This window comes from Sitophilus oryzae, unplaced genomic scaffold, assembly GCF_002938485.1.
Source record: "Sitophilus oryzae breed Bouriz unplaced genomic scaffold, Soryzae_2.0 scaffold_1806_pilon_pilon, whole genome shotgun sequence".
Taxonomy (NCBI): Eukaryota; Metazoa; Arthropoda; class Insecta; order Coleoptera; family Curculionidae; genus Sitophilus; species Sitophilus oryzae.
Window position 1 is genome coordinate 218,432 of NW_022146509.1, and position 27,480 is coordinate 245,911.

The 27,480-nt window shown below is 31.8% G+C and overlaps 1 protein-coding gene across 4 annotated transcripts in view; it reads left to right on the plus strand.

Annotated features, from left to right (window-relative positions):
* The window catches only part of LOC115883091, a 373,864-nt gene that overhangs the window by 183,918 nt on the left and 162,466 nt on the right, over positions 1-27,480 (plus strand). For 3 of the 4 annotated variants that reach the window (XM_030901370.1, XM_030901372.1, XM_030901373.1), the window contains exon 4: positions 19,568-19,610. The exons of the other annotated variant lie outside the window; for it this stretch is intronic. The gene's annotated coding sequence lies outside the window, so the exon portion shown is untranslated. The remainder of the gene's footprint in view (positions 1-19,567; positions 19,611-27,480) is intronic. 4 annotated transcript variants of the gene reach the window in all.

Consider the following 27,480-nt stretch of genomic DNA (forward strand, 5'->3'; position numbering starts at 1 on the left):
GGCAGGATCCAGACCGATGGCCCCAAAAAGTCATTCATCCTAGGAGACCTAGGAGAACAACAAGAAGTGTGGGCTGACCAAAAAATAGATGGGTCGATGACGTCAGAACAGTGGCAGGAAGACAATGGATAAGATCGGCTAGAGATCGCGAAGCATGGAAAAACCTAGAAGAGGTCTATATCCAAGACCGAATGGAACCAGGCTGAGAAAGAAAGAAGACGAAGAAGTCTTGAGAAATTTATTCGAGTGTCTTAGACCTGGCAGGATCGGTTCTAGAGCAATTATACCGCTTTAACCTTGGGGCGGGTTCATTTCTAAAAATTCTGGATTTTTCACATACTTCCAGTAAAAACTAGTTTACTCGTAAACAAATTTATCTATCGAATAAAAAATATTTAACGTTTTAAAAAATACCACCCCCCTATCGACACAACCGAAACACAAAATAGAGTAAAGAAAAATAAAGTTATTTAAAATAATATTCAAAGTGAGTCTTAAATAAAAGTGCAAATAGTTTTAGGGGCAATATATATCGACCCCAGAGACACGATTATGAGTTTTTTTTTCGCGAAAACAAAATTTGACAATTTAGAATTTTTTTCAAGAAAAATGTCGATTTTTTTTAGTTCTTAGTTAAATAAAGTAATTTCTTGATAATTGGAAATATATGTAGTAGACTAAATTTACAAGAAAGAAAACCCAGAAAATATCTAGTGGTTTTCAAAATTCAAGCAAAAAATCATTTTTTTTTCAGATGTCACAGAAGTATTAATTTTTGCGACGTGATTGACAATATAAAAAAGTCATTTTAACGCCTCACAGTTAGCCTGGGCCAAGATGTCAAGAAAAAAAATATATAAACTTTGAGTACTTTATTTTTTAAATGCCGATACCACTGGCTTCAAAAAAATATAAAAATTAAAATCGCCGACGTACAATTGGGGTCTCTACACAAATTTAAAAAAAAATCTCAACCAAAATAAAAAGCGCGCAAAAAGTTTTGTTAATAATAAATAACGACCATCATCACCAAAAGGTATGCTTACTGCTGCCCCCCTCCCTGTTTCTAAATCCAGGAGGTTGGGTCTCTGAACAAATTTAAATAAAAATAGACTTTAATCTAATGGAAAAAGCAAAAACATATTTTCTTTCAAATATTTTAGTGATAACATTTTACTTTATGATCATAAGTATTATTAAACAAGTAAAACTACAAACTAACAATTAAGAAAGTACAATTAATAACTTTAACACACACTGAATTTAGTCTAAAAAGGAAGAAAACAATTAGGTACTAGCTATAAGTAAATAAATAAATTTTAAACATGGTTACTGTTGTAGGAAGCAACACTCCTTTTTTTTTGACCAATTTGCCTGCCTGGCCAGGTGGAAATACCATTTGTTTAAAAAACGTGAACTTACTGATGATTTCCATTTAAAACTGGGCATAGATAGTGGAGGTGGATCTTTAAAAATTCGTCTGTCTTTATGTTGTTACGAAATTCCCGAAATAAAACAAGAAACACATAAAAGTACCGGAATAAACAAACTTATTATAATAGGATTGGCTCCCAAAATAATAGAAACCTACAAAAATATCAGAGCAATGTATGAGATTTTGCAACTCCATACTATTTGTCGAGTCAGTTCTTACACATTTGCCGCAGATCTAAAGTTGATAATGATTATATTGGACCTTCAATCTTCATCATCATGCCATACATGTGCCTGGTGTGATGTTAACTCAAAAAATTTACAGTCAAGCGGAGAACTAAGATCCATAAAAGATATTTCCAAATGGAGTACATTATGGAACGAGGAGACAGGTGGAAATTTAAAAGAAACAAGAAAGTACAGTAAGTGTACTGCTAAGTTTACTTTATTGACTTTTTTAATAGTTATTTTTTGCAAATTTTAATTAAAATTTTTAGAGAATTGTGTCAACATTCCTTTAATAACTGGTGATAACGATCTTCCAATTATCAACTATATATTTATTTAGATGGGAGTTTGGGATTTAGATGGGAGAAAAATATACGATTCTCTAAAAAAGGACTTTCCGGAAATTGTTGAAAGCTGGCTAAGAAGTTCTGTGATACAATTAAACCAGATTTAATGAAAATAATGCCAGAAACTTGCTTAAAAAAGTTGACGTCCTTAAAGCACTAGATCCTGGTACTTACTTTGTAACAAAACTTTATTTTATTATTGTTATTTGGACACTAAGCCCTTTGCTTATTTTTTTTAGACAACAATACATAGAGGTATTTTGTGCCTTCAATGATGTCGTAGCCAGCTGTTTTGGAAAATATATTGATACCAATTACGAAGCCTATATACTGAAATTTTCCGACAAAATAAGAGATACGAAAATCAGTTTTACTCCAAAAATTCACGCTGTTGTTCACCATATAGTGGATTTTGTTAGTATTTCACAGAAAGCATTGGGCTTTTACTCTGAGCAAGCCTCAGAGCAGGTGCATCATTCCTTTAAGTTGTTCTCAAAAAACTTTAATTCAAATCCGAGATCAAAAAAGTCTCCTTAGGAGTGTTGCTTCCTACAACAGTAACCATGTTTAAAATTTATTTATTTACTTATAGCTAGTACCTAATTGTTTTCTTCCTTTTTAGTCTAAATTCAGTGTGTGTTAAAGTTATTAATTGTACTTCCTTAATTGTTAGTTTGTAGTTTTACTTGTTTACTAATACTTATGATCATAAAGTAAAATTTTATCACTAAAATATTAGAAAAAAAAATATTTTTTGCTTTTTCCATTAGATTAAAGTCTATTTTTATTTAAATTTGTTCAGAGACCCAACCTCTTGGATTTAGAAACAGGGAGGGGGGCAGCAGTAAGCATACCTTTTGGTGATTATGGTCGTTATTTATTATTAACAAAACTGTTTGCGCGCTTTTTACATTGGTTGAAAAAGTTTTTTTTTTAAATTGTGTAGAGACCCCAATTGTACGTCGGCGATTTTAATTTTTATATTTTTTTGAAGCCAGTGGTATCGGCATTTAAAAAATAAAGTACTCAAAGTTTATATATTTTTTTTCTTGACATTTTGGCCCAGGCTAACTGTGGCCTAGCCATAAAAGTTCAAAAATATATTATTAAACTGACATAAAGTGTCAAATTTAATGAGCCCCCCGTAACCATAGTTTCTAAATATATAATTACTTACAAGGTGTGACTAGGGCTGTATTCCGTTGCAAAACCAGGCAAACCAAACCGGTGAACTACGGTAAAGAGCGGTTCCTGAAAAACATCGGTTTGATACGGAACGGTTTGGTAAAATACTGGAAATGTCACATGTTGACGTTTTCTAAATTTCAATACCTTTATTATAAAATTTATCTTTTATGCATTTTTAATGTACCTATTCTCTGCTTTTACGTTTGCTTCTTCTTTTCAATGGAGTTTAATATTGAAAAATACTTTATTAATGAACTGTTAAACTATTTAGACAGCTCAAGTGAAGATTTGCAGGTCCAATATTAAAATAGATCAATAATAAATAAACAAATCTAGTCAATACTTATATTTTTATAGCTTACAAAACATTCACGATTACTTGTTTTGTTTCTCATATTTTCTTAAATGTTCCTGACTTTAAGAAACAATGGCTGCATGATAAGTTTATATGGTCCTAAAAAGTCATTCTATTTAGTTAATGAATTTTATTTACCTTTACTACCTACCTCCATTGCTTTTAGATATAAATACAAAATATTATTACAAATTTTAGAAATTAAATGGGAATTTCACTCGCACTTCCCAAAGGCACTTCCAATATTTGCTTGATTTCTTTTACATAAATGACATTGATTGACAAACAAAACCAGAAAAACCAGCGCTGGTTAGTTTGGTGACAAGTATGAAAGATATTTTTCAGGAACCGTGTTCCGTAATAAATATTCCTCAATAATTCCGTAATAAACTTTCAGGAAACCGATAGAAACGGAACATAAAACCATAACCAAGGTAAGCAACGGAATACACCCTAAAATATTTTGCTCTATTGTCGCTATACTGTGTACTATGCCGTTATTACGGCAAAAAAGCCACATATTGATGTGATAATTATATATCAGCTTCTGTCTAGCAGACGAAAAGTCAGTAATATTACCATTTGTCTGAAAAAATTAGTTTGTTTATCCATATAATTTAGATGTTATATTTCAATTTGAGCCTAAAAACTCTGGTAAATTCTTTCTTTGGTCACCACAATACAATAAATTATATTTATTGTTTAATTTGATCTAAGTTCTCTTTCCTATTAGCTTATCCGAACAAAGTATACGAGTACAAAGTAAGTTTACGCGTAAAAACTAAATTAGTTTTTAATAAATAATAGAGTTGGGCGTCTATATCCTGGCTACAAAAAATAGATTATCCCGCTCTGGACCGCCACGTACCACATTTCTGTACTGGTTAATTAACGGGCTATACTTAAATAAGCCGGCAGAACAGATACTAACGAATAACTAGAGGGCGCTATTCACAAAATATCGTAATTCAAATAGAAGGTGGGTTTATAGCTACGCAATGAAGTGGTGTGTAGCGTTTTGCAACAGGTTTCACAAGGGTGCAATTAATGTTTTTGGATTATGGCCGTTTTTGAACAAGTGTTCAGATATCACATTCAGATGTTGAAAAATTAATAACAGTTAAAGTGGGCATCATCAAAAACTTCGAAGGCATTACCAAAATAAATTTCTAATAAAGAAAAATTCGTTTGAAACTTAGAGTGTATTTATTTCTTTTTCTAATACTCTTATACCATCTTGGCAGGCGGAGCCTTAGATCGGCGTTTACATGTATAGGAGTGAATTGCTATGGCAATCTAGTTAAGTCGGAGAGATAAAAAATACCAAGTATTTTTTACATAACCACTTATACTACTTCTGACGCTAGATTCCATGCGCCTGGGAGTTTATCTTATTTCAGCACATCTTATTTTACTAAACGTGTTGACCGTACTCTTCGTACACACGAAAATCGGCAGAAAGGTCGGAAATTTGTATTTGTACTCACCATATATTCCTTCTGCTTTTTTAACTATAGTGCTATAGAAACTTGGAGAATGCTTAAAAAGTCCCCCCATTTGCAAAAACTGCAGAACAAAATCCAAAAATAAAGTAAGGTTATGTTGTCATATTTGACATAATATCAAATAAGATATGGAAACTTTTCAGGCACAAAACGGGTACGAAACCTTTCTAAATGTTATCCAGATGTGTGTCTTAAAAGTTTCGAAAAATGTGTTACACTAAAATCTTTATTGTTATAGCTTATGTGACGAAATCGTATTTTGGTAAAATGTTTCGAACCAAAAAGCGATTTATGTTAGGAAACATATGTATCAAAAATGTGTCGAATTTATTCCAGAACTTTTGTGTCTTGACACAACACTATCATTGTTTCGAAACTGTTTCGCAATGTTTCTCAGCAAATATTTTGTTTCGATTTTGTGTCTAAAAATACTACTTAGAATGTCATGTGAAAATATTTTAAAACTATTATATTATTTATTACTATCATTATATTATTTATTACTATCATTATATTATTAGTATCCATACAGGGTGCTACAAATTCGAGGTACGAGCATTGGTATCTCGGTAACCGTAATAGATACGAACATGGTTAAATTGGGGCAAAGTTGCGCTTTAGGATGCTTACCAAGATGCAATCAAAAAAAAAATTAAAAATTTTAAGGATTGCTGAGTTTTTTGGAAAAAAACGGATTTTTTGAAAATCAATTTTATTTTTTTCTGTCGTTATTTTTTAGAAAATCAAAAAACTAATTGCTCAATCTCATAGCCACTTTATTAAGTCTATCTGATAGTAATTTTAGATTTTCAAATTAGCTGATAATTTGCTAGATACAGACGCCAACTTAATATTTTTAAATACGGACCTGCATTTTTTATTTGAAGTTTTAAAAGAGCCCGGTCTCCTGAGTACAATGATATGCCACATTTATTTTTTTTTGTTTCGGACATTTGAACAGTATAATGGCTAGCGAGGTTCTGGATTTGACGTCAATTTCAACATTTACAATAAAGAATATAAAATGCATTCGGAAGTATAAGAAGAGGATATGTTCAAAGAGTTATAAATAAGATTGAACGAAAAATAAATTTGTGCATTAGGGAGGGTGGTAACCCTTTCAAACAAGTAGAACATTAGAAACTAGTTTGTAAAAGTTGATTTCAGTCAGCATAATAAAAAAGTAAAAATAAATATCCTTAAATTGCTGACCTAGATATTATTTATTTGAATGTTTCAATTGACTCGATTATTTTTATTCAATGTTAATTACCGCTGATCAATATTGTTGCGATGAATATATTCAGACTAAATAATTAAAAAAACAGAGTCGGACTTGAAATTTTTTAAATAATAATTAAATAGTTTTGTTCTTATTAAAGTACCCAAAACAAAAACAAGTATCAAGTGTTGCACACCATTGTACTCAGGAGACCGAGTTCTTTCAAAACTTAAAATAAAAAATGTAGGTCCGTATTTAAAAAAAAATAAGTTGGCCTCTGTATCTCACAAATTATCAGCTGATTTGAAAATCCAGAACTACTATCAGATAGCTCTAATAAAGTGGCTATGAGAAAGTGTAATTAGTTTTTTGACTTTCTAAAAACTAACGACAGGAAAAAATAAAATTTATTACAATCCTTGAAATTTTTAAAACTTTTTTGATGACATCTTAACTATGTTCGTATATAATACCGTTCCCGAGATACCAATGCTCGTACCTCGAATTTGTAGCACCCTGTATATAATAATTTCCGCTTAAACCAAATACTAAAGTATTAACAGCTAGTATTGATAGTAAAATAAATTTATTTTATGAGAGTAACTCTAGATTTCTTAATCCATAGAGGTAAATGTCATGGAGATTTTTAACATCAATATCTACAGAAGAATCAATTATTTAAACAATATTTAATGTAAATTCGGAATTTAATAGATTTTTGCGTAAAATTTTAATTCATTCGAATGTTATATTTTCCAAACTTTTTATTATAAAAAATAACATATTTATTGCTTCGTTTTATACCGAGATTCTTGATAAGCTTAAAAGAAATCAAAAAACTAATTATTAAAGCTATGTTTAATGTTCCAATTTCCGTACACAACTAAAATTTACGATCTTAGTTAGCGGAATTGGCCACAGCCATAAAAAATAATAAATGGGTAATAAAACTAGGGTCCTTTCCGAAAAAAAAACTTTCTCAACAACTTTTTCAATAAAGTAGCCAAAGCAGAAAAAGCCAGAAATAAAGAAGAAACATAAAACTCTCGTGAATAATTAACATCTAAAACCGAGTATTTTCAGCTAAAACTCATGAAACATTTTGGGGGAACGCTAAAAAATAAACGAGTTGCCCGACATTGGTAATTTTGGTTTGAGAAATATAGAAAAAGTCGATCTGAATATTTAAATCTAATTAAAGGGTTTCTTGTTGCGTGAAAAGGTGTTCAGAGCAAGTCATTAATAATTTATACACTTAGTTATTTATGAAGGTTCATATATTATATGCTTAATTTTCAATGAAATTGACTTTGTGTTTGTATAGTTTTAGCTTATTCTGAGTATTAGCCACACACAAACACAGAGAGAAATTTTATTAATAAATAAATTATTCTGTGCATTGGATGGAATATAGTTACTATCTTTGTTTCTATAATGAACTTAATGTGGACTATTTTAAAACTATATTATACTAAAACGTCTGCGATAAATGGTAGGTAAATAATTTCTTTGGAGGTTTCATAAATGATTGCCAAATTTTAGGAATTTACATATTTAGATTGGCTAAAGATATTTATTCCTCCTCCTTCCTATTACCCTATAAGAATATGGTGGCATTATGACATCGCATTTATGGTGTCTCTCCATGTTGTTTTGTTTTCCGCAGTAATACTGGCCTCGTGCAGACTATGACCTATTATCGTCTTCATTTGGTCCACCCAACGATTTGGAAAGCCCCCTCTAGGACGTTTCCCGTTCACTTTTCCCTCCACAATTAGTTTTTCTAGGACACTGGTATTCCTGGATATCTCAAATATGATTGATTTGACACAAATATGATTGATGACATTCTAGACTCGATATTAAGTTATTCGAGCATTGAGCATGTTGTTGTTGTGGTAGAAACGGTGACCTGTGTACGGTATTTGCAGCATCCGTCTATAACACCACATTTTAAAAGCATCGATTTTACGTACTTCAATGTCCAGGTCTCTGAGGCATAAGTGACAATGGGGAAAATTAGGTCTATTAGTAGTCTGAGTTTGTTGCTAATTTAAATGGCTGAATTTTCTCTGCTCTTTCTATATTTTATTGAGTTTGGATATGAAAAATGTGCTATACACAGTCTTGTCTTCATTTCTGTATCACATCCTCGTTTGTTTGATATCAAGAAGCCGAGGTATATATACATATTGATCTACAACTTCGAAACCTGCTATTTCTGTTGTATTCGTGGGTTTTTGATCCATAATCATTATTTTTTTTATTTAATTTTAACCCATATCTCTCGCTGATCACCTCTAATTTGTGCATAATGAATTTTAATTCATTAGCGGAGGATGCGAGTATATGTATATCATCTGCGTATCTTAAATTCGCTATTTGTTTACCGACTATAGTGATACTACCGTTGTAGTCTTCCATAACTTCCCTCATTATAGATTCGCCAAATATATTGAAGAATAAGGGAGATAAAATGCATCCATGGCGCACTCCCGCCTCCAGATCAAATGCATCTGAAATGGTGCTTCAATTAATACAATCAAATGCTTTGCTGTAGTCCACGAAACAGATGAGTCGAGATGTTAAACGCATACGCTTTCTCGACAATTTGTCGGACGTTTAATAGTTGCTCTTTAGTACCTTTGCCGGGCATGAAACCTGTTTGCTCTTCCGATATTTCTTTTAGAATGAAGTATTTTAGACGACTATTGATAGTATAGCAGTACTTTACTAGTGTGATTAATAAGCGCTTTCGTTCTATAATTAGCGCAGTCGGTGGGCAGCCTTTCTTGAAAAGTGGTATAACCAGTGATTCGCACCATTCTAACGCCTATCTACGAGATTCACATATGATATAGCATAGTTTCTGGATGATCTCTGACCTAGCTCTTTCATCGCCTGTAATATTATTCACACCAGGTGGCCTTTGAGCTCTTTAATGAATTGATAGCCTTTCCTATTTCAGTCTTCATTATGACTGGTTCTTTTTCTATTTTAAGTGCGACTGTATGCGAATTAGCTGGTTCAGGGATTTTATAAGATATTTATTAACTATCTAACGTAAATTAAACCCGTGTACTTGTTTATACCGATTGTTTACGATATTCTCCGATGGTGGCAGGACCGGCGGAGAATGCACCAAGCCTATACAAATTTGAATCAAAAAGGTCGTTTATTTCAAACAGGTTTTGATGGTTTACCAAAAAAGCCACTCACAATTAAAACCGTTTGGTGTGGTCTTGCCTTTGCTCGCCATTTTTTTTCGATAATTTAATGGCTTGCACTTAGCTATATTAAACGTTAGCTACTAGTTTTTGATCAGTCGGGCGCACTGAATATTTCGAAAGCTTTTTCGATATAAGCTCCTTTAGATCGTTCGTTCGTAAATTGAAATTAGAGGAAATGAAATTTGAGGTTTGAAATGCCGATTCGGCTTTCACGTATTTAACGGAAAATTGTCCTTTTTGCAATATCGACGTCGGCTTTGGGAATAGACGGTTTCAATTTTGTAAAAATCTAATATCAATATTAACTTAACGAAGTAATGAGCTAGTTTCGTTAAAACTTTTAGTGGTTTACTCTTGGAATTTTACCTCATTTCATTTCATATGAATTCTAAAGAGTCTGAAGAGCATGATGAAAAATTATCTGTTTTATTAAAAACAAAAATAAAAATCACACGTTACTGTCAATAGATAGTAAAACGTCATTGGTACCTGTAATATTTGCTGTTTAACAATGCTGGTTTAGCAGCTTCATCATATTGCCATCACATAAAAAAGTCATATTAAACAATAGATTAGGTTTTATATATTTATTATTTAAGCATTTCCTCTACATAAATTTAATTTTCAATAATAAATTATATATTACGTTGATCTTATTAGTTTCTTGTATTTTAATTTCAATAAATATTTATTGTTTTTTATTTTTATACCTTATAATTGATATTTTATTCTTAATTGTTTCTTTTGTTTGCGTTACTAACTTGTTAGGCCCAATAAACTAGTATTTATTTAACACTGTAATTGTGTACCGTATGATCGACAAAAAACGGCTTCCAGATGGCTTGGAAATGAACATCGATGACATTGCTCATATAATTCTAAATATAAAATTACACCGACCTTCATTTCATAGCCATAGATGACGCCGGTTTTTTTCGTTATTATTGTATAATGATAAGTTGAGAAAATTAATAGGAATATAGCGGGTGCGTCTCAAAAGTGGCCCACCCCTTAAACCTTTTATTTTTTCAGAAAAAAAAACGAGATTTGGTATATTAGTATATGACATAAATTAGGATTGATTGACGTATTCAATTGTTTTTGGTCACTTCCTGTTTATAGGAAATGATGATAACTTTTGATTTTTAAATGACACCCTCGGTATATTTTTAGAAACATATATTCGATAGAAACTGGCACTCTGAATAGAATGACATATCATATGTCGATATATGACATTTTTTACTTAAATGAAAATCGTATTTTTAATTTTCGACCTAGAGTACTATGGCTGTGTTAAACACACTTAGCCGATTAAAAGATGCCTAAATCGTATTGTTAATCATATCTCATATAAATAATTTGGTACTACACACTTGGCATTTCGAGTTAAATTGTCGTTATGAACCGCATGTCACAATTTCAAATAAACCATATGCGAAAATGTCAAAAGTTGACATATTATGTCATTCTTTTCATTTTCTATCGAATAAAGTAAAAAAAATACCGAGGGTGTGGTTTAAAAATCAAAAGTTGTAGTAATTTCTGGGGAAACAGCAAGTGACGAAAAACAATTGAATACGTAAATCAATCCTAATTTATGTCATATAGCAAAATCTCGTTATTTTATCTGAAAAAATAAAAAAATTATAGGGGTGAGCCATTTTGGAGACGCACCCAGTAAATTACAACTTTTATAATTGTTAATGTCAAAGCTCGCATGCATGTTCAAAGAAGCACTAATAAAAGACAAATATTTCATATCATTCAACCATTCGGTATTCAATAGTAATAAATGGAGTATTCAGATGCTTTGTCCTTTGCCTCTATCATAGAGGCTTCACGTAAATTGATGTCGCACGAACTAATACAAATTGAGTTGGAAACTATGTGTCGTCCTCTTAATCAACTTAAGATATTTGATCAATTGCCTATACATACCTCCCGTATATCAGCCATTCCAGATTTTTTCAATTATAATTATGTTGTCATAATATTATTAATCACTTAGATATTAAATATTTTGGTTATCTGGTAACTTAATAGTTACCTAGTGGTTATTCAGTAACATAATGGTTATACAGGGTGGCCCATCGAAAACGTTCCGCAAAGCATAACGGCCAGGTTAATTTTTTTTTCAGAAAATTCAAAAACACGTCAATTTTGTTTGTGAGGGGGACAACTTTTGCCCCAAAAATGATTGCAAAATCTTCAAACCTCTAAGCGGGGGTGTCATCCCCCAACTTTTTTCAAATTGGAAGGGGAGTCAAGTGGTACCGCAATGAAAAAAGCTTTTTATTCTCTATACATTCCCGCTTCGTTTTTGAAAATCGGTCGAGTCATTGAGAAAATATGAAGGATTGAAATTTGAAAAGTTTATTTAAACATTTATCAGAGTAAATGATAAGGATAAATTCCTTCGACCAATTTGCTGTTTTTTCTTATTATTTCTAGATGTTTACGCATTTTTTCACTTGCCACAAGGTTGAACGATCAGGTGCGGCAGTTGCTAGATAGCTGTTCTGTGACTTGTGCGTTGAAGTTCTTCTCAATATCGTTAAACTTTTTAACAATTATGGTGTACTCACTTGCAGAAAAAGGGGAAATAATCGAACTTTATTTTAAAAATAATGAATGTAGCAATCGGGTTCCGCAGATATTCAATGAATGCCATCCTGAAAAACATCTTTATGGCAAAACTGTTCGCGAGTTAGTAGCAAAATTTCGCGAAACTGGTTCCGTTATGAATAAAAAGAGGCAGAGGGAAAATAATAAATGAAGTAAATGTAGTAAATGAAGCTATGGAGGTATTCGTATTGGGCCAAGTTGCCATGGATAGTACGCTGAGTACAAGAAAATTAGCAAATGCAAAAGTAGCCGGCGTGAATCGTGCCAGTGTCCAAAGGATATTAAAAAAACACAAGTTTCATCCGTACAAAATTCAGTTGGTACAAGAACTCAACGTAGACGATTTTGATCGTCGCTTGCAATTTTGTGAAACTGTGAGTGAACGAGTGGCGAATGATAATAATTTCCTATTTAATGTGTGCTTTTCGGATGAGTGTACTTTCTTTTTGAACGGTGTAGTTAATCGGCATAACTGTCGGTACTGGGCTGAAAGGTTTTTCACGAGGTGCACACACAAAACCCTCAGAAATTGAACGTGTGGGCTGGTATTTTTGGAAATTCTATTTTAGGTCAGTTTAACGATATTGAGAAGAACTTCAACGCACAAGTCACAGAACAGCTATCTAGCAACTACCGCACCTGATCGTCCAACCTTGTGGCAATTGAAAAAATGCGTATAAACATCTAGAAATAATAAGAAAAAATAGCAAATTGGACGAAGGAATTTATCCTTATCATTTACTCTGATAAATGTTTAAATAAGCTTTTCAAATTTCAATCCTTCATATTTTCTTAATGACTCGACCGATTTTCAAAAACGAAGCGGAATAGAGAATAGAAAGTCCTTTTCATTGCGGTACCACTTGACCCCCTTCCCATTTGAAAAAAGTTGGGGGATGACACCCCCACTTAGAGGGTTGAAGATTTTGCAATCATTTTTGGGGCAAAAGTTGTCTCCCTCACAAACAAAATTGACGTGTTTTTGGATTTTTTGAAAAAAAAATATAAATTAAAACCCTGTATTATAAATATATACATTAGGATGAGCCCAAAAACCAACCTATGGAATTTATGGGTTAAAATGAACCTAATTACCGAGAAAAAAAATATCCCCGGAAGGCAGAATTTTTAGCTCAATTTAAAAAGGTGTCGGTGAACATTCAAAGTTTTCACTTATAATATCACAAGAGCTTAAATTATTTTCGGAAATTTTTTTGAGGGCACGAATATTTTGAAAATTATCCCGAGTCGAAGACGAGGGATAATTTTCCTAAAATATTCGTGCCCGAAAGAAAATTTCCAGGAATAATTTAAGCTTGCGTGGTATTCGGTAAGAAAATTTCACACCTAAATTTGAAAAAAAATATATTAATCCAACATGACATTTTAAAATAATTTCAGGGATATTATTTTTCGGTGATTATGTTCATTTTAATCCATAAATTGCATAGGTTATTTTTTTTGGCTCACGAATCTAGATCAATAATGCTTTATTATAGTCTCCACGATAACATCTTTTGTTTATTGTTTTCTCTGGGCCAAGGTGGTAGCGGCGAGGTGTGTTGGAACGCCTCCGCAGCGGTTTTTCGGTAGTAACGCTTCAAATTGTAAGCTACTGCCTAACCAGGCTGCAAATGGCGCCTTGTGCCTCGTTTGCTTCCCTTCTTCTTTTTTTTCAGGATTGCTAGTTCATTGTTGCTGATTCCTCCCGTATTGACGAAGCCGGCAGGCAGAAACACTGAGTGTCTACGGGTAGTCATGTTTTAGTCATGTCTCATGACTAATCTTACTGTAGACTTGCCCAATAAATTCTTTCTTCTCATATTATAAATCTACAGGATGTTCCAGGCTGAGCGTGCATTAGAAGTTTCTAGAGAACCACAATATCTAGATCGGAGATTTTTTGCACATCATTGTTTTACAACGACATCTATCGATTAAAAATATTTTCAGTATGGCAGCACTTCCGGAAATACCGGAAGTTGACAGTAAATCTCTTATTTTAAATGGGTGCCCCCATTTTTTATTATATACTTAAATTCTCTGTAAAATTCTATGAATATTGATGTTAAACACTCTATATCTAAAATTAACCGTTTTTGAGAAAAAAATTATTTAAAATTTTTGGACGAAAAAAGATATCTGTCAAAAAAATGTGTATATCCTAAAAGTCAAATTTAGTGATTACCACAGCCACTTTGACATAAAGAGAAGACATGTGGCTATCTATTTCAAAAATTAAATTGTTCAAATGTCATATAATAATGGCGGTAGCTGTCATGGAATTGAGTGATTAAAAAATTATCATAAATCATATTTTTCAAATGGAAACCCACTTTTTTTATTTGACTAACGAAACGGTTTTTCAATTCGTTACTTTTTAACTATACATGTTCCTATACCTAAAATAAATCGTTTTTAAGTTATTTAAGATTGAGTTTGAAAACGTATATTTTTCTTGATTTCATCTAGGCGGCCAGACAATTTATTTCCATCTGTCAGAAAACGAATTATTTGAATATATTTATAAAAATCGAGCGAAAATACGAGATATATTTTTATAAATATTATTATTATAATTATTTTTATAAATATATCTCGTATTTTCGCTCTTTAGTGATAGTTGATATTTGATATTATTAATAATATTCAAATGTATGTATGATCGAAAAAAAAACACAGCTCAAAGTTGGCTCGAAAATGATGCTGCTCTTTAAACAAAGCGTCACAGGCCAGATCTATTGTTTTACATCACTTGACGTTTAAAGTCATAGCACAGATAACATGGCTACTGGTCATAGGCTACTGGTTAAAATCGAAAAAAATATACGCTTTAAAACTGAATCTTAAATAACTCAAAAACGATTTATTTTAGGTATAGGAACATGTATAGTTAAAAAGTAACGAATTGAAAAGTCTTTTCACCAGTGAAATAAAAAAAGTGGGTTTCGATTTGAAAAAGATGATTTATGAAAATTTTTTAATCGCTCAATTCTATGACAGCTGCGGCCATTACTATATGACATTCGAACAATTTAATTTTTGAAATAGATAGCCACATGTTTTCTCTTTATGGCACAGTGGCTGTGGTAATCACTAAGTTTGACGTTTAGGCTAAACAAATATTTTTGACAGGCAGTTTTTTTCCTTTCCAAAAATTTTAACTATTTGTTTTCTCAAAAACGGTTAATGTTAGATATAAAGTGTTTAATATCAAAATTCATAAAATTTTACAGAGAATTTAAGTACACAATAAAAAATGGGGGCACCCATTTAAAATAAGAAAGTTGCTGTGAACTTCCGGTATTTCCGGAAGTGCCGCCATATTGAAAATATTTTTAATCGATAGATCTTGTTATGAAATTATGATGTACAAAAAATCTCCGAGCTAGAAGTTGTAGTTATCTAGAAACTTCTAATGCACGCTCAGCCTGGGACACCCTGTATATCTGGGAAAATTTAATACAGATAATTTCATCTGAACTGATGTACACTATCGCTTAAACCAATTTTTTGCCTCTGAATTCTATCGAATATCCTGGTATATAAACTTTAATCTTTAAAGCTTGCAAATATTAGGCGCAGTTCTATCTATAACGTACCGCCACCGTCACGTCCTGCCGCCGCGCGCCGGCTACTAACGGTGACGGTACGTTATAGTGACAATCGCGCGTTAAGGATGATTCACGGTACACCGGACCGTGCCCGAGCCGGGCACGTTCCGTGAAGTAGACATCGAGCCACGTCCGAACCTTCAATATATGCTACACCAAGTAGACAACGGGGATCATGTCCGTGTTGATGTAATTTTCTCTCAAGTTGGCAACTATGCTGCAGTCTGAAATCGGAGAATGTTGGGGCCGTGCACCGCCGCGGCTCATTTATGTTTGCCGCAACGGGACCGGAACGTAGCGGATCCGAAGAAAAATGTACACCGACATTTCTTGGACGCGGCACGGACGCGTTCCGGCGAAGCTCGGACCGTGCTCGGCTTAGCATGAATGTATAAGTATAAATAACATTTGACAATGTTTGGCCGTGCCTTCACCGTCGCATGGCTCCGGCCCGTCACGGTGTACCGTGAATCATCCTTTACTCGTTTTACAAGGAATTTGTGTAATATTACTTAGATTCGCCGGGTTTATTTACATTCCATTCCCGATATTTAAAAAACATGTTATAGGAAAAAATATGTTATTGCGGTTATATTTTGTAACAACCATATATGAAACATGCGGTTAAAATTTCTAGTTTATTAAAAATAAAAAAAATTCAATTAAAAAAGTCCAATTTACCTACTAAATAAATATAAATTTAAAAATCCTAGGCCTGTCTTTTTTTCGATGCAACCTTTTTCAAAATACCTGATATTTTCTAACTAATAATTTTGGATTAATCATTGTGAACCTTAAAATTAGAGGAATAAATAAGTGGTTTTAATTATACCTCATATTTAAGAGTTCGTCCCTTAAAATATGAAAAATATAATTAAAATAAATAGAATAACCAGCAACAGCTTGCGGTAGTCTGTTGTATCCCTAGGGAAAGCCTAATAATTAATTTATTAAGTAAAATGTTTATTTCTAACCACAATTTTATTACTTTTTTGTTACCTATTATCCCTTGCGTACTGCGACTACCAATGACTGCGACGAAGACTGCCTCTGACTACCATATAATTATTATAGGCGACTGCCGCAAGGCTGCCAATGACTGTCGATGACTGCAAAGAAAATGTACATATAATTCCAATAGTGGAGACACTACCTCTACCCCTCAGATACTACATACTACCAACAATTTTCACAATCTGAATGCTTAGATTAAAATTAGAGAAACAAACTTCTACGCTAATTGAGACCACTAATTTATTCCAATACTTTTGAGACTCCGAATGGAGATTTAAGTTGTACTGTTTTTCGAACTGTTTACTACCAAGTTATCATCATCGCACGTGATCCTAACGAGTATTTATTCAAACTTTCCTTACTTTACTTTAACATTAAAGTATATAAATCATGTAAAACATTTTAATGCAACGTACGTGTAGTAGCAAATTTAATTTTGCGAAGCAAAGTTTTGTTTACGGCTTCCGCCACTCCGATCGTAGGAGCCTGACTTTTGGCCCAGTAATTTCGTGCTAGCTTTTAACATTTTACTTTGGCTGTTGGCGCAAATTATTTTAGTTTATTACAATTTAATGAACTATGCATAGCTATAATCGCAGCGACTGTTAACATAGAGGTTTAAAGCGGAGGAAAATGCAAAGGAAAAACATGGCAGCGCAACTTAAAAGAAAATATATTATAATTTGATTTTATTTAGGAATTGGCTCGTGAATGTTCTAACTGAAAAATGTATAAAATAAGGTCAGAATTATAAAAATCACAAAACTGATTTGGTTTCTACATAGTCTACTCTCCCGATGCCTGCTTTTTTTAATCAAACCTGCTTTTTTAATCGATTTAAGACCGTCCGAGGGGTAATACGAACTCTGCTGGCAGCCAAAATGTCCTGGCTGAGCAATGTGTAGTTTTTTCCAGGATCCTTCCTAGCTCCTCTAAGTAAGCTTCGGTCCTCCCTAGCTTTTGTCGACCTTGGTCGACCCCCCCCCCTATGCCTCACCATGACAGAGCCAGTCTCATTAAATCGGGTTTTAAGCCTAGAAATTACACTTTAGATGACTTTAAATCGATCAGCCACATCGATCTGCCGCGCACCGCCAAGAACCAACCCAATCGCTTGATTTGCTTCCTCTATTATTAAAGTCTACGTATTATTAGTCTGTTCATATTATCGATGACAGAATAACCACAATATCGCAAACTGCCGCTCAGCAACACGCAACCAAGATCTATTCTAAACAAAAATTAAATATACATTTTTGATGATAATGCTTTTTACTTGTTTGAGTACAATTTTTTATGTTTAAAAACAATATTTTCTTAAACACAAACGACATATGTAGGTATTAATAGCTATAACACATTTTTTCTGAAAAATTTTCTTCCTAGCAAAATGACAATATCCTTAACTTTCTTCGATTAGTTTAGAAAGATTTTCCAAAAGAAGTTATTAATACCAATCAAAATAGAAAATGTAAACCAATCGAAGTAGGTACATTTCTTCCAAATGGCATTTTATGTTTCTTTTTATACTGTTAAATAGAGCATAAAATTTTCAAAAAGTCACCGCTATCTGCAAATATCTCCTCCCTAATGAGAGATATTAAGATTGCTTGTCATTACCCTCCGAGACTATCTCTAGATGCGCCAATGGTGTAACTAACAGTTCGGTTTGTTTTTTTAGGTATTTAAATGAAATATGTACAATAGGGGTATCTATTAGCTAGAAAAAAAATTCGAAAACGAGTCACAACCTAATTTTACATGTCTATCACAACATAATAATCTTGCCTTCAAAAATATTCTTCGCATGATAAACAAACCAGAAGACAAAAATTAAATTACATTCTTAACCAAAACAGTTTGCCCCTAAGGTAAAACACATTGCAATCTTCCGTAAAGAAAATGCCATTTTAAAATTGAATTTTTGCGCCAGACATTCATTTAGCAAAATGTTACCGAAACAAAGTTACAAGGTCTTTTGGAAATTGCCAGATCGACACAATGTTCGTTCTATGCAAAAGATTAATAATATAGATGTTGTTGGACGAAGTAATCCTATTAAGGACATCTGCGAGAAAATATAATAAATAATAAAAATATTAAAAATTATTAGAAAATCGATCGAATACTTTTTTAGGAATGTGAGGAAAATAATCTTAACGATAACGAAATATTTCTTGCATTTGGAATAGTATGTAAAGAAAAACAAAAATATGATGATCTAAAAAATCATTACTTATAATGGTTTAATTCTTTTAAAGTTTTATTATATTATTAGTCTTTCAATTTTAAAAATGAAATCTAAACTATAATGTTATCGGGAATAGAAGACATTAATGATCAATCACAGTATTACAAATCAACTTGCCTAAAAGTAAAGAAGAATAGTCTAAGAAATTTATTTTCATATTTTAAAAAATTTAAATAAAAATTCTAAAACAAAATAAACGAATTTGTGTAAATATATTTTTTTTCTTTAAAATGCTTCATTTAACTCGCAGGCAAAAGTTTAAAATTTCTGGTATATCCATAATTGGCCTGTTACCCAACAAAAACCAAACAAATGTTTGTTTCCTGTTTTATAATTTCCAACAAGTAATTGGACCAACTTTTACCTGATATATATTTAATAAATTGCTTAATTTTTTATTTAGAACAATCCAGAATTTCAAAAATTGAAAATTTAATTTTTGAAAAATCTACAGAGAATAAAATAACAAATAATTATAACAGTAAATATTTGTAAAAATTATTTAATATTAAATATATCTTTTCTAATAAATGTATTTTTATATATTTCAGCGATTCCTTTAATATATCCTGATCTGAAAATACACTTATTGTGGTAAGTTGTAATAGATATACTTCTATATATTAACTATTGATACTGTTTGCATGCTCTTTCTGGAATCTTTCGTTCTAGTCTACGATGTGGATAAATAAACTGGTCAAAATGGGAGAGTGTGTCGAGATTATTTACCCGTGCTTTCTACCATAACCTTTAACTGCACAGTTAAAACCGAGTAAAATAACTAAAGTGTATGGTGGTTTTAAGACCCACATACACATGTAGACAGTTTAATCCTCCGCAAACAGAATGCTATTTTCAAATTGGATCTTTGCGACAGGCAAAATATTCATTTGCAAAAAGCAAACTGTTCTCGAGACAAAGTTACCGGGTTCATTGGAAACTACCAGACCGACACAAACAAAGTTCATTCTATGCAAAAGATTGATAATATAGGAGATGTTGGACTAACTAATCCTATTAAGGACATCTGCGGTTCGAGAACCAACTATCAATTTGTCCAATTAATAATTTAATTTCGAAAGTGGTTTCGTTAGGAAACTTGCTATCGATTATTGTGATAATTGTTTAGAAGTTTGTATAAACTCTAACGATGAGTTTGGGATATATAAATAGTTAGTTCGACTTAACGATGGATAATCTTAGCCTTCCGGTACTGGCACCTCATTTTTTTCGCGTGCTGTATTTTGAGACCACAATTAATTTTTAATGAGAAATATTAAAAAAAACTTTTATTTCATATTAGTAATTATGTAAAATATATACATTTATTTATACTATAGCAATTGAAGGGTCCAGGTGAAAGCATGATAAGCACTAATTACTTAATTTTAGGGTTTTACAATATTATAATAGGTCTAACTGGTCCTACAAAATGTATAAACTCCGCAGGATAATAAACTGTTGACTGTCGCTCGTTTGTTATTTAGTTCGAGACATATACAAGGGTTCGAGTATTGCAAAGGGGTAATTGTACGGATAATTGTTTTTGTTGAAAAATTTGGAGGAGATTTCTGTTCGATAAATTTATATTTAATGACAGTTTTTTGTGCAATACAAGCATTCCAGTACACTTTAGCAAAACGTCAACGGTTTATTATAGACGTATCTGCTAAAAACGGAAATGTTCTTGAATAATTATATTAATAATTATGTTTTTAAACTCTGCTTTAATAGTAAAAATAGCTATTTTATTTTGTAGACTTCTTTCTTTTCTAGTGGCGAAAAAATCAGACTTTTTAAAGTCTTATGTTTCTTCCAATATCTTATCCCATTTTTATAATAACTTATAGAGAAATAAACAAAAAAAAACATTGAAAACAAAATTACACTTATTTTTTATTTGTGGGATAGTAAATTTTGTCTATCAAAATGATTTAGAGATGCAATAATTCTTCTTCCAGAATTTGGGAAATGTTTATTTTAATTCGGTTGAGTAATATGAAACATTTAATAAATTTATTCGACGAGAATTATTATTGACAAATTTATTAACTCCATATTTAACATTATTATATTATATGTATTAAATATGCATAGAGTTAAAAGGGTCGTTGATTAAAACCGAATATTAATTAAATTCTGCATTTTCGATAAATTGCGAATATTCTTTGTTGAGTTATTTAAGAATAATAAGATGTACATTAACGTATAGAATAATAAGTTTGTTTAGCAATTAAAGAAAATATTGCTTTCAATTTTATTTTCTGTATAAAAACTTCGTAGTATTGGGTTCAAATTTACAGAATATCCTCAGGAATATACATCCCCGGATTCTCTTTACACGAGGAAGACCTTTTTTATTATTGCCATTTTGAGAAAAATGCATTCTTCATAAGATTTTAAGTTAATAACGTTTATAATTTTTCTAAACTAAGTTCTAAAATTCAAAACCCCTTTCCATGGTAATATAATTTCGTCTTAATTCTTTGATAGATTGTTATTGCATTTTAGTCAATTTTTGTCTGATTTAAAATGTTACAGAAGCACAAACTTTACATAGTTTAATGCTGCGGAAAGGGTGATAATAATTTTCCGGAAATATGATACTTCAACAACAGATGATATGATACAAAAAACACATGGCTTTAATTAAAGTTAATAAAAACTGTCTACCAAATAATGAAATCGAAATGCAACGCATTTTGATTTTTAGGCGTCAGGAAAATATGCAACTCTATTTTCATGTATGTTTTTTAATTTTCTTTATGATGGTTTGGAAATTTTGAAAATTATAAATGGAATTAACCATTTTACAACAAGCAAAAATCTTTACGAGGAATGCATTTTTTCAAAATATCAATATTACAAATGTTTTTCCTCTTGTACAGGCAATCTTAAGGACATAATTTATTAAAAAAAAACGGCCAAGTGCGAGTTCGATTAGTCTAATGAGGGTTCCGTGCAAATTTTTAGGTGTATATTATAAATATACTTTAAATAAACAATAGAGTGTATCCCTGGATTGTGTTTACAAGAAGAAAACCTTTTTTATTATTGACATTTTGAGAAAAATACATTCTTTTACAAAAAATTTTGCTTGTTCGAAAATGGTGAGTGTCGTTTAAGCTTTTCCTAATTTATACCGTTTTAGAGAAAATAGTAAAAACATCCTAAATACCAACTCTTAAAAATCTGAAGGCCTTTGTATGGCAATATAATTTCGATTTCATTCTTTGATAGATGGTTATTGTTAACATTGATTAACGTCATATTTTTTGCTGTTGTTAATGTATCACACTAACTATTATCATCCTTTCCTAGCATTGAACTAAATAAATTGTGCCTCTTTATATTTTAAAATAGCACAAAAATATTACGTTAATTAAAATTCTATTAAAGAATGAAAATAAAAATATATTACCACAAAGCGTTTAGATTTTTAGGACTTTTTTGATGGTTTGATGTTGAACACTTTTTTTGCGACATAAACGTTCGTGTTTTTTTTACGTTAACATAGAAGTTCTTTTCGTGCGGTCCCCAGATATAGGGTCTTGGTAGACAGACGGACAAACAACAAAGCGATCCTATAAGGGTTCCATTTTTTCCTTTTGAAGTATGGAACACTAAAAATAAATAAAAATAAATAAAGAATTTTAATATATAATAACAAAACATGTACTTTTTTACAAACGAATGGATCAAATGTCAAAACTGAAGAAATTCGTCGTTTATACATATCAAACTCATTCTCTATATTTGCAATCTGTTTTTGATTGTTTTTTTACGATTGCAAAAAACAACGGAGCATTGTTGAACTGAATAAAGGATGACGTAGGCATTGTTGTAATGACATTTGATGTTCGTTGTTTTCTATTGTTGAAAATCTCCCCCCAGTCATTGCAAAAGTTTAGAGATGTACGTCCATGCGAGAATGGGGGAATTAAATGAACCAAGAATTTGTGGAAAATTTTAATATATTCCTCAGAGTATATTTATTTCACAATGAATGTATCAACTCAGATTTAGAGTTATTAATCATTCCTCTAAAACGTGCCAATAAGAGAGGAGGAAAACTAGTCTGCGATAAAATGTGGTAATTTATTATTTTCTGCTAATAGCAATTTTTTCAATACATGCCTAAAAATACATTTTTCTCTTGTTTAATTATCTCTTTGTGTAAGCATAATACAGTTGGTTGAATAATTCTTAGTTACTAATTCATTACTACCTGAAATATTCTTTTGTGATTTGAGGCAATGTACAAAGGAACTAAAAGGATTTCGAACTTCCCTTGTCTTTATTTATTGTGATTAACACGACGGTGTTGTTTCTTCGTTATTGATTTCATTGTTTCACCTTTTTGTACATGTTTTTTTTTGTGCTCACTAAGTCGCACATTTAGAGGACATTTAGTCTCTCCATTATATGACTCACCGCATTCACAAGGTACCTGGTAGAGTACTCTTTCTCTTGCTTCAGTGATTATGGCCTTATTTTTGTTAGGACGCTTCTTAGTGTCAATCGAGACTTGAAGAATTTTTAGCTTTAACTTTTTTTTTGTTATTCGCCTGCTCTTTTCTTTTATGTATAGAGTAGTCAAAAGAGAGAGAGATAGAATTATGAATGAATGAACGATGGACCAATGAGTTTTATAATTTGACATAATTTTGTCTAGGGACTTCTCAGAGTAACCATTCTGAAACAAATCCATTTTAATATTATTTAGTGATGCTTGGTCAATGTATATGGTGTTTGCTCGATGACATAAAGTTTTAACTATTCCTTTCTTAGTTGCTTCAGACTGGTTTGACTGAAAAAAAAATAAATATAGACAATGGAAGTCCCAAATTCTTTCAATTTCAATACTGAATCATTGTCTTCATTCAAAGAAATGTACAAAGACTTGTTTGGAATTTTAAGAGAATGCATGATCTTGACTATAAAACACTGACTTTGAAATTTTTCTTTATTATTCATCTTATGTTTATTTATACTACTAACACAGCCTTTAAAAGACACTATAAAATGGACCATCTTCTTCTTCTTCTTTACGTGCCGTCTCTTCCGTGTAGGTTGGTGAACACATTGGCAAAATCTTCACGATTCTTGGCTTTCCTTATGAGTTTTTCAAAAGTTAGGTGAGTTCAGTTTCTGATGTTTCTTAACCAAGATAGTTTCTTCCTGCCGAGACCTCTTCCTTCAATCTTACCCTTAACTATCAATTGTAAGACGTGGTATTTTTTATTTCTCAATATATGCCCTAAGTATGATGTTTTTATTTTTATTATATTGAGCAATTCTCTTTCTCTGCCTATTCTGTTATAGACTTCGGTATTTGTGATATGGGCTGTTCATTGAATTTTAAGCATTCTTCGATATATCCATGTTTCGAACGATTTGAGGCGATTCATCTCTTGAACTTTCAGTGTCCATGTTTCTGCTCCGTATAATAGGATTGACCAAACATAACACTTAACGAGCCTAGTTCTCAACTCAATGTCCAATCTGGGGTTTTGTAAGACGTTCTTCATTTTTAAAAATGCATTTCTCGCTTGTTCTATTCTGGTTTTTATTTCCACGTCGTTGTTCAAGGTGTTAACTATCCAGGACCCCAAATATTTGAACTTGTAGACCTGTTCTAAGGTATTGCCCTCTATTTTAACCATAGCCGAGCATATGTAGACAACCCATCGCCGTATTAGCTCGAATGCAAAAGTCTTAGAGAAGAAGAAGATAGCTCATTGAAAGAAGATGAAGTTTAAAAAAGGGACTGCATAAACTTTGATTTGAACATCTTTAAATACGATTGCATAAATAACAAAGGACAAAGACAGAGGAAGTCCATATAAAGAATTTTATATCATTATTAAATATTTTAGAATTTAATAAATTTATTTTTAAACAATCGCACGGCTTAAATTGTTATATTCATCAAATATAGTTCCATGAAGAGATAATGTAGTTTTTTAACACTCCAACATATTTTTCATTAAGGTCCTGAAATTGCACATTACTTCACAAAGTACTATAAAAATGAAAATACGTTGACCATTAAACAGATAAATATACAGTATGTCACCGAGTCGGTACAATTTATTTCGTAATTTTTATTTCAGATGTTGAAAATATTTAAACGCGCTTGAAGCGTAATAAATTTCCTTTAAAAGACATTACTTTGAGTAAAGGAGAAAGTAGCCATTGGACACGAACTGAACGTCTGAAATAATAGAAGAGAATAATATATAGTAGAAAATGGTGTATAGATTTTTTCTGGGTATGAATTCTCTGAATTGCTGTTTCATTTTCAATAGTTGTACAGATGACATATGACCCATTCAAAAAGAAAATAGTGGAAACAGGCAAATCTTTTCAAATTTGTAATAGTTGTGCTAACCTTGACGCTATTACATTTGTTGATGCAGGGGGACAGAGAATGACTGGGGATATTTTTTATTGTATCTATGAACGGCAAAAAACAGCAAATTCCTGCTATACTGTAAAGTTCCTAATTGTGTTTTTTTTCAAACGTCACAAAATTATTAATTTTTGCGACGCGATTGACAATATAAAAATGCCATTTTAATGCGTAGGCATAAAAGTGAAAACACAATGCATCAAAAAGCACTTTTAGGCCAAGTAGGTATAAAAGTACAAAAATAAAATATTAAACTGACATAAAGTGTCAAATTCAACAAGCGTGGCCATAGTTTCCCGATTTTTTCACTGATTTCCAATGGTGGTTGTGCTACCTTAATATTAACTTAGCACAACCATTGGTTTAACATATTTAGCAAAAAACAGCAAATTTTTCGTTTTCACGAATAAATAAAATTAAAATATACTTTTAAAACTATACTCAGACAATAGAAAATACACGAATTTATACCGAAATAAACAACATTTTCCACCTAATCAGAGCCTCTAACGAAGCAATTGCGTGAGCCGTCGGGAACGAGCCCGAGCATATTTAACCCGCCATTTCACTCGAGCCACCGACTCGACGCAAGTTATACAATTTGGGCACGTTGCCTTTACGCTACGTTAGCCCGATTTGGAAAAGCGCAATTTTCTCTTCAACATTTCCATAAATAAGTTCGAGTCTCGCCTTCGTTTACACCGACTCTCGATCACGTGTAGGAATCTAATTGATCCCGGCATCGTTTCCTCCGGGCTACCTGTTTTGTTGCTTTTATATTTCCCGATTTATTTTTTCAATCAGACGAACCGAACGGGGAAAAATTTGAAAAGGCGAAAATGTTAAAAGCGGATTCTAATGGAAACAAAACATGGAGGATAAAACAGCTATATCCGGCGTGTAGTAGTAAAATATTTATGGTTTACAGATTCCCGTTTGCTTTTGATAGTGTAGTACCATAAATGAAGATCAGAGTTTTAAAAGGAGTTTATTCAGAGGAATAAAAATAAAAGACTGAAATAATAGACTATTATATGTTTTCAGTATTAAATGATTCGATTCCTTTATGTGTATATCTCGGTGATTATTATGATAACCAAACCAAGTTTCTAAATATCTCTACAGTATGTCCCCGGATTGTCTTTACAGAAGGAAAACTTTTTTATTATTGATATTTTGAGAAAAATGCAATCTTCATAAAAATTTTGCTTGTTCTAAAATTGTTAATACCCTTTATAATTCCAAATTACCACACCGTTTTAGAGAAAATTAAAAAAAAAAACAAGAAAATCCGGTTGAGTTTTGATTTCTAGGACTTCTATCAAAATCAAATTTCTCCTGCAAAAAATTTCCACACAAATTTATCATTCAAATTGTGCCATTAGGTCAGAAATTATTTGGAAATGTTGAATTAAAAATGAAACATTTACACCCTGTATCTCCGGAATGAAGTATTTTAGGAGATAAATTTATACAAACTTTTTACCAATTTTTACTGGTAGAAATTTCCCAAATGCAATTCAAACCGCCCTGTATATTAACGATATTTATGAATGCATTTATTACATAATTTACTTTAGTTTTCTTTAATTATAAAAATAAATCAAGAAATTTAATAACAATTAAAAAAGTAATCTCTACAAAACAACCAGGGTGGAATCAAGAGAGTTCGTAGAGTTCAAATGTCTGAACTAATTACCGCCGTTCATCCATAGAGGCCTAATTGGTAACGACCTGCTTTGATCCATATATTTGCTCATTTTTATTTGCCTCTATCTATATCAAAGCGACACGACGGCGAAAATAAAAAAAGCATCGAACTAAAGTGATATTTCGAGTTCAGAGGTGGAGATCGAGAGTAGGGAGTAACGACATAAAAAAATGGGCTAATTCATTTTTTTATGTTTCGCAACCAAATCATGCAGTTCACTTTCCTAATCTGTTATCCATGCTCGCTTTGCTCTAATTGCCTATGTCAGAGGATGTTCTATTACGTTTTTTATTTCTCATAGAGCTTCCATCGGACCTGATTCGAGTGGGAAAAATACA